The sequence below is a fragment of the Nipponia nippon genome, unplaced genomic scaffold, assembly GCF_047370975.1.
Source record: "Nipponia nippon isolate SJK-2023a ecotype South Korea unplaced genomic scaffold, ASM4737097v1 scaffold_15, whole genome shotgun sequence".
Classification (NCBI taxonomy): Eukaryota; Metazoa; Chordata; class Aves; order Pelecaniformes; family Threskiornithidae; genus Nipponia; species Nipponia nippon.
Window position 1 is genome coordinate 6,132,668 of NW_028262331.1, and position 6,805 is coordinate 6,139,472.

Sequence of the window (6,805 nt, forward strand, 5' to 3'; positions counted from 1 at the left end):
CCGGCGCCGGTGCCTCCCTCCCCGCCTCGCACGGGGGAAACCAGCCCTTGTGCGTCCTCCCTCCCCCGCTCCCGGCAGGGCGATGCGGGGAAGAGCGGCTGGAGAGGACCCGGGGTGCCGGGCGACAGCCGGCTGCATGTGAGCCAGAAGTGTGCGCAGGTGGCCAAGAAGGCTAGCGGCACCCTGGCTTGTATCAGGAATAGTGTGGCCAGCAGGACTAGAGCAGCGATCGTCCCCCCATACTCGGCACTGGTGAGGCTGCACCTCAAGTCCTATGTTCAGTGTTGGCCCCTCACCCCAAGGCGGCCATGGAGGGGCTGGAGCGTGGCCAGAGCAGGGCAGCGAGGCTGGGGCAGGGGCTGGAGCCCAAGGCTGGGGAGGAGCAGCTGGGGGAGCTGGGGGTGCTCAGCCTGGAGAAGAGGAGGCTGAGGGGAGCCCTCATCGCTCTCTGCAACTGCCTGAAAGGAGGCTGGAGCCGGGGGGGGGTCGGTCTCCCAAGTAACAAGCAATAGGATGAGAGGAAACAGCCTCAAGTTGTGCCAGGGGAGGTTTAGGCTAGATATTAGGAAAAAATTCTTTTAGTTTAGTGGTGGACTTGGCAGTGCTGGGTTAATGGTTGGACTTGACCTTAAAGGTCTTTTCCAGCCTAAACAGTTCTGTGATTCCCTCCACATCCCTCTCCTGCACGCACACACACAGTTTGTGAATGAGGGGAAAGAGCCGAGCTGAAGGCAAGCGGGCAGCTGTGCCACTGGGACAAATTCCCCTTGGGATCTTCTGTCCACCGCAGCCCTATCTGCACTCCGCGCCTTGGAGAGCTGCCCCGGGGACTCACCCTGCTCCCAGCTCGCTCCAGCGTAGCACCGAGGATGGATCCTTCTTGTCCCCCATGCAGCGTCTCTGCTCCACTGTCAGGCCTGCTGGGCATCACTAACTCACCCTGTCTATTGCAGGGCAGGGCACGCACAGTGGCCGTGTCTGGATGTGTCCCGCTGTGGGTGCCATCTCTCTGGGCTGGATGGGGAGCAGAGCACAGGCAGGTTAGGGTGCTGGGACAAACCTCCTGCTAGCTGGGGCAGCTAGGCTTGGGCTCTGCCCAATTTGAAGCTGGGGGAAAGAGAAGGAGAAAGACAGACTAGCTTTTCCCAAACCTGCGTTCAACGTTGGTCCAGACCCCGCGGATGCAGAGCGGACAAGGGCTTGGACGCAGCGGGTCCCCCTCTGACAGCAGCCAGCGCTAGCCACCAGTGCAGCCATGCAGGGTGAGCAACGCTACCCCTCTTCAGGGGCCTGGTGAAAACAACCCCACATGTAAGAACAGCACACTCGCAAGCTTTACAAAATACCCTCCCACACTCAGGGTTGTTGATTTGCACCGTTTATGCTTAAATCTCCTTCCTGGGCTTGGGACTTGGTCCCCCACAGACAGCGAGAGGCCATTTACCACCCAAGGCAGCACAATGCACGTGTGGCAGCATCGCCGCTCTCCTGCAACTCGCACACTTGTTGATCTTGTGGTTACCCATGACGAGTTAACAGCTCTGTTTACTCCCTGCAGTATTTTGTTTGACTATTTTGTTTTAATTTGACCAAAGCAAAAGGATGTTTTGATTCTGCTTTGGTTCGGGGGAAAAAAAATAGGATGTGACTTATATCTGCTTTTGTTTTCATGCCAGCTTCAACCACACACCTATTTTAAAGCTCACAGGCCTCTTCCTCTTCTTTTTAATCATGCCAAAATCTGAAGTTACAGGAGCATCTGTTGAGTGCAGCTTGAAGAGACCTGCAGGGATCCTGTAACACGTCGCTTTTCAGCTGGACAGGGATGGGCATTTAGGGAAGGCAAGTGGGGTTGGAAGGAGAGAGAAGGGGATCCGCATAACATGGCAAAATAAGGCAGTCCCTGAGCCACGGGGCAAAAAATACAGATGGGAGAAATGAAGAAGCCAGGCTGGGCTAGTAAGCGCTGGCCGACGGGCTGCCGGGAGAGCACGGCGGGCAGCTGGCACGCCACGGGGGCTGGTGCGAGGGGAATACTTGGCCTTGCTACGGAGATGCGAGGCGGCCGCTCCTCCTGCAGGTCAGCCCAACGCTTCCTTTCAAAACAAGAGCAGCTCTGTCTGCAAACGCATCCGTGTTTGGTTCGTATCTAGGAAGCAACTGGTCCATCTGCTCTTCCACTTAAGAATAGGGATCATGAGAAAGTGACTGGCTGGGCTCCAGGAGGAGCAGGAAGCTCCCTCCTCTGCTTATTGTAATGCGGGGAAGCGTCTGGGAGGGCACCTGCAGCCCCCGGAGCAGCCAGCTTTCCGACCTGGCATTTTCCAGGGCTGCGGCCTTAGTCCTTAGGGTTTTTGGCATTCAGACGGAGAAGAATTCAGTCCAGCGCTGGAAATGCCAAATCATCGTTCGCTGCAGACTTTTGGCTTGGAGTATAAAGATGTTTATCCAGCTGCTCTAATCAGAATGATATCAGGAACAGAAAAGCTATCTTGTGGAGAGGTGAACAGATTTCCAACTCTTTCAGCGGTAGGTAAAAGCTCAGAAGTGGGGCAGAAGAAAGAGTTTGAATCCCCGTAACTTCTGCCCCAAAACTGAAACCTGAGAAGTTAAGCCTGTGGCAAATAGCTGACAAAGTTTTACTAAAAAACATTCGCAGAAGAGCATGATAAATAGATCCATACAAGCTCTGGTTGCCTAAAACATTCCTGATTTCTTGGGTTTCTAGACAAAATCCCATCTCCCTCGAATTTAACACACGAAGTCTCAATGCAGTCAGCTACCTTGATTTCAAAACCCTTTCCTCAGATGCCTCTACAGCTTGAACCTGGAGAGCCCGAGGGTTCCTAATTTAATAACATTAGCATATTAACCTGAAAACATCAGGGCAAAATAAATGCTGTTATCACAGGCGCGGAGTCTGGAATCACAGAGGCTTGTCTGTCGATAGGGGTGCAGCGCAGAGCAGTTGCAGAGCGAACATCTGCACCGCCAGCGAACCACCGCCTGCTTCCGACAGAGGTGAGCTCCAAAGGAGTTTATCCACCAACATTATGAAACAGCACTTCAGTGACATGAAATTTCTCAGAGCAGCTTTTAATGTTTACCGCAACTGATAAGCAAATAGCAACACCATTACTCCTCTGTGGCAATTTCTACCCCGGATGGAGGTGATGCACAAGAACTACCGGTTAAAGATCTTTAAATGCTTCATACTAAGACTGGGTTCAAGTTGTTCCATTTCATCCACTCGAGACACCGTCTCTGGAGAACAGTTGTTCTTCAAATGTTTGCTGCTCAACGAGAGTTGCAGCAGCTGGGGAGCAGTAGGACGGCTCGCTGGGTGCCATGTCAGGCAACGTCGACGCTATTCAACCTGCTGCTGAAAGGTGGCCAGGTCTGGGACCGCTGCAGCTCCGATCGGATGGGCCCAGTCACAGAACCAGCTGCCCCTCCTGCCCTCCGGTACAGCAGCAACCCCAGCCTGCAAGAGTCAAATTCTTTAAAAAGGCAGAAGCAGCTTACGTTCCCCTGGCTCCGGCTGTCGCAAGGGTAAAGCTTTTCTGCTTGGACATTGTTTTCTTGGGTACTTCATCTGTGCACGGTAAGTTCTGACAAGCGAACGGAATTCCCCATGTCCCTAATGTGTTGGATAAGTCTGTCTAGTCCAGTATCCTGTCTTCAACAGCGACAGGAACAGCTACTTATCACAAGGGTGTTTAGGAAAGAAAATGCAAAATCCGTGCATACTTTCCTTGGGTTTACCTTTTGTGTGCAGAGTTCCTGGGAAGTCGGTGAGGTCAAGAGAGGCTGCGTCCCGCCGACGTGCCCTCCTAGAAATACGTCAGCACGAGTTGTGCTGCATTTGCTGGAGCAGTTTGACTGAATCTCACCGGTTATTTGCTCAGGATGGCTAAAACCACTCATCTCTCTCTCTAGGATCAGGGTGCCGCTTGAGTTCCAGCGGACATCATCATATTAGTATGAAAAGTGGACTTTTAAGCCCTTCTGCAGCTTCGGGTGCATTCTGACAGCTGTGTTTTATTACAGCAGCTTTACAAGGAATTTCTACAGCAGCATTAGCATCACCATCTACTGAGGACAACGTCACACGAGCTCTTTGTTACCCTGGAAATGGGAATTATCATTTCTAGATTAGGCAAAGCAGCCCTGGCTGAATCCTGGCCTCAAAACCCCAAAGGCTCGAGCTATTGGCTTCAGTCACAGCTTCCATCTCTCTCTAGGACTGTGGTATTTGAGCAACTTATTAAGTTGCATTACTTCGTAGGGGGTGAGGTGGGTTTGGCTGTATAGAGCCAGCACAGAAATTATTTGGCTGTCTCTTAAATTGTTTAGCTATTTTTGTTGCGTTGCAGCTCTGTAATGATGCATCTTCTACATTGGCATCCCTCTCTGACGCTTTTCTCCATAAAGTCACTGTTGAGCTTGGCAAGTGCTAGATGTGTTTTTATAAATAAACCACCAGCATTCCATACAGGACCGATTTCCAAAACTAAAACCTCGCCACTTAGAAAAATGTATCGGAGGATAGATCATACAAAGAGATGAAGGAAGCAGAGCATAGCTGTTCCCAGCTCAGACAACCCGAACCCGTTCCTTCTGCTGGGATAGCCTCTCGGTTTTCTACCTCCTGACCGATCTGCAGTCCTGTCCTCCTTCATCTGTGATTTTATTATATCAAGTCCTATCAAATTCTCACAGAGCACCTACTGAAGATAAATTCAAAGTAGGATTCATGAGGTGTGCCTTTTATTTTTGATTCAGTTGTTGGTCTGTTAAAAGTAAAAGGTTACTTGTCGATGGACACCTTCCTCACCTGTTTAAAAAGCAGCAGCAATTCTAGTACATGCAAAACCCTGAGTCTTCTTATGAACAGTGCTGACCATTAGTAAAGCATCTTATTTGCCGAGTATTACAAATAAATCCTTCGAAACAGGAGCAGCTAGTCACAGTGCCAGCAGTGCTGACTTAAATATGAAACCTGCTCAGTTCATCCAACTAAATGCAGGAATATTCCTAGGATGGCTGCAAGGCCCTGTGTTTAAGAGCAGTCCGCTTAACCAGAGTGCAAGAAGTTAACAGCAAATGTTACCATGTCAGGAAGAGCTAAAATTCATTCAACCCTTAATATACTAGTTACTGATTTTTTTCTTTTTAAGCTTTTTACTTTTCTTTTAACCTCATTAAAGCTTACCCTTCTGAACTTTAGGCAGTTGCTGAGAAAAACTGCAGTGCTGAAGGACTCACCAGGAACAGCTGGAGGGCAATGACATAGTTAAACTGTCATCTGGGTTTACATCTTTTACAAAACATCACTTCCCAGGCCTCTCTAAACTGATTTAACTCTCTCTACAACAAGAGCAACTAAAAACCATATGTGCCATCAAACTAGTACCACCCTTTCTGTCCGACCTCCTAGTTTTCTCTAAGACAAAACAGCTGGTGAAGACGTCTTCACCATCTTAAAAACCATGTAAGAACACAGGTTGTGTTTTGCCCCGATGCAGAATAGCACATAAACAAAACCAATCATTCAGCATCCTTGCCAGGCTGGAAAAGCTGTGAAGGTGGTGACGGCTCCAGCGGTTTTGTGGCTTACTCAAATCCTGGTCTACTTAGTAATCCAGCTGGGTAGTGACTGCTTAAAGACACAAGTGCTCTTGGCGTGGGGGAGAAAGCGGGGTTGGAAGTTGAGTCAGCATTAAAGGGAGCTAGAAGTGTTGCTCCCGATGTCGAAAGTTCCCACCTCTCCCTGCGCAGCTCTGAGGGCTCAAGGCGCAGCCCCGAGGCTGCAGCGCAGCTGTGTTGGGGAAGAAACCTTAGGCAGCGCCACATCCCGTTCCGTCCTCAGCTGCTCATGGCTGCTTTCCTCTTTCACCCCATCCAGCAGCCACCACTCCCTCAGATCTGCCAATGCAGCTGCGCACAAGAGCACCCTCCAGCCTGCTTCACTCAGAATAATCACATGAGCTCAAAAGCAAGAAACACTCAAAACTTTTCTAGCCCAGCTCATTTTTGACAGAACCAAGTAGGAGTATCAGCCCTCAGATCTCACATCTTAAGCAAAACAACAGATACTGAATTTATTTGTCTACAATTTGCCTTTCTAAAGCCTCACCCATACATTAAATTTTCTATGACTAATACACATATACCTCAAATTCCACTGTTTTAAGAGGAACAAGCCACCCAGAATTTGTGACAAATGCCTTTTCTGACAGAGCAGTGAGAGTACACATGCTTTCCAGGAGAAACCTTAAAAAGGCCCAGCACAGTTATTACATTTACAGCCACGGGTAATGGCTGATTTAAACTTACCGTCCCCATGACCATGGATGTACACCAAGCTAGGGAGCTAGCTTACAAACATTAACAAAAGCTATTTTTGTTCATTTCTTTGTGAGAGGCCATGGATAGCGTGCAGCTGGGTGCCCAGTTATCAAGATTGTAACTACAGACCCCGAGAACTTGCATTTGTCCTATTTTGCCCACTGGAGTATTAGACAACCAGACGTTCTCTCTTAAAGGCTTGTGATGAAAAGGTAGCGCTGGACACAAGCTGCCTGTGGCAGCGCCGGCGTCTCAGATTCCCAGCAACCCACCTCTGCAGCGTGCAGTGACCTAGTCCGAGGAGGAGCGATAATTAACCTCCCTTGTTTCTTCAAACCTTGGCGTCGGTGCTGAATCCCAAATGCTTATAATGTATCTACTGAACTTCACCTGCATCTTAAAGATGAAATGGCTGCACACACTTGTTTGCTATCACCCACACTTCAAAAGCAGC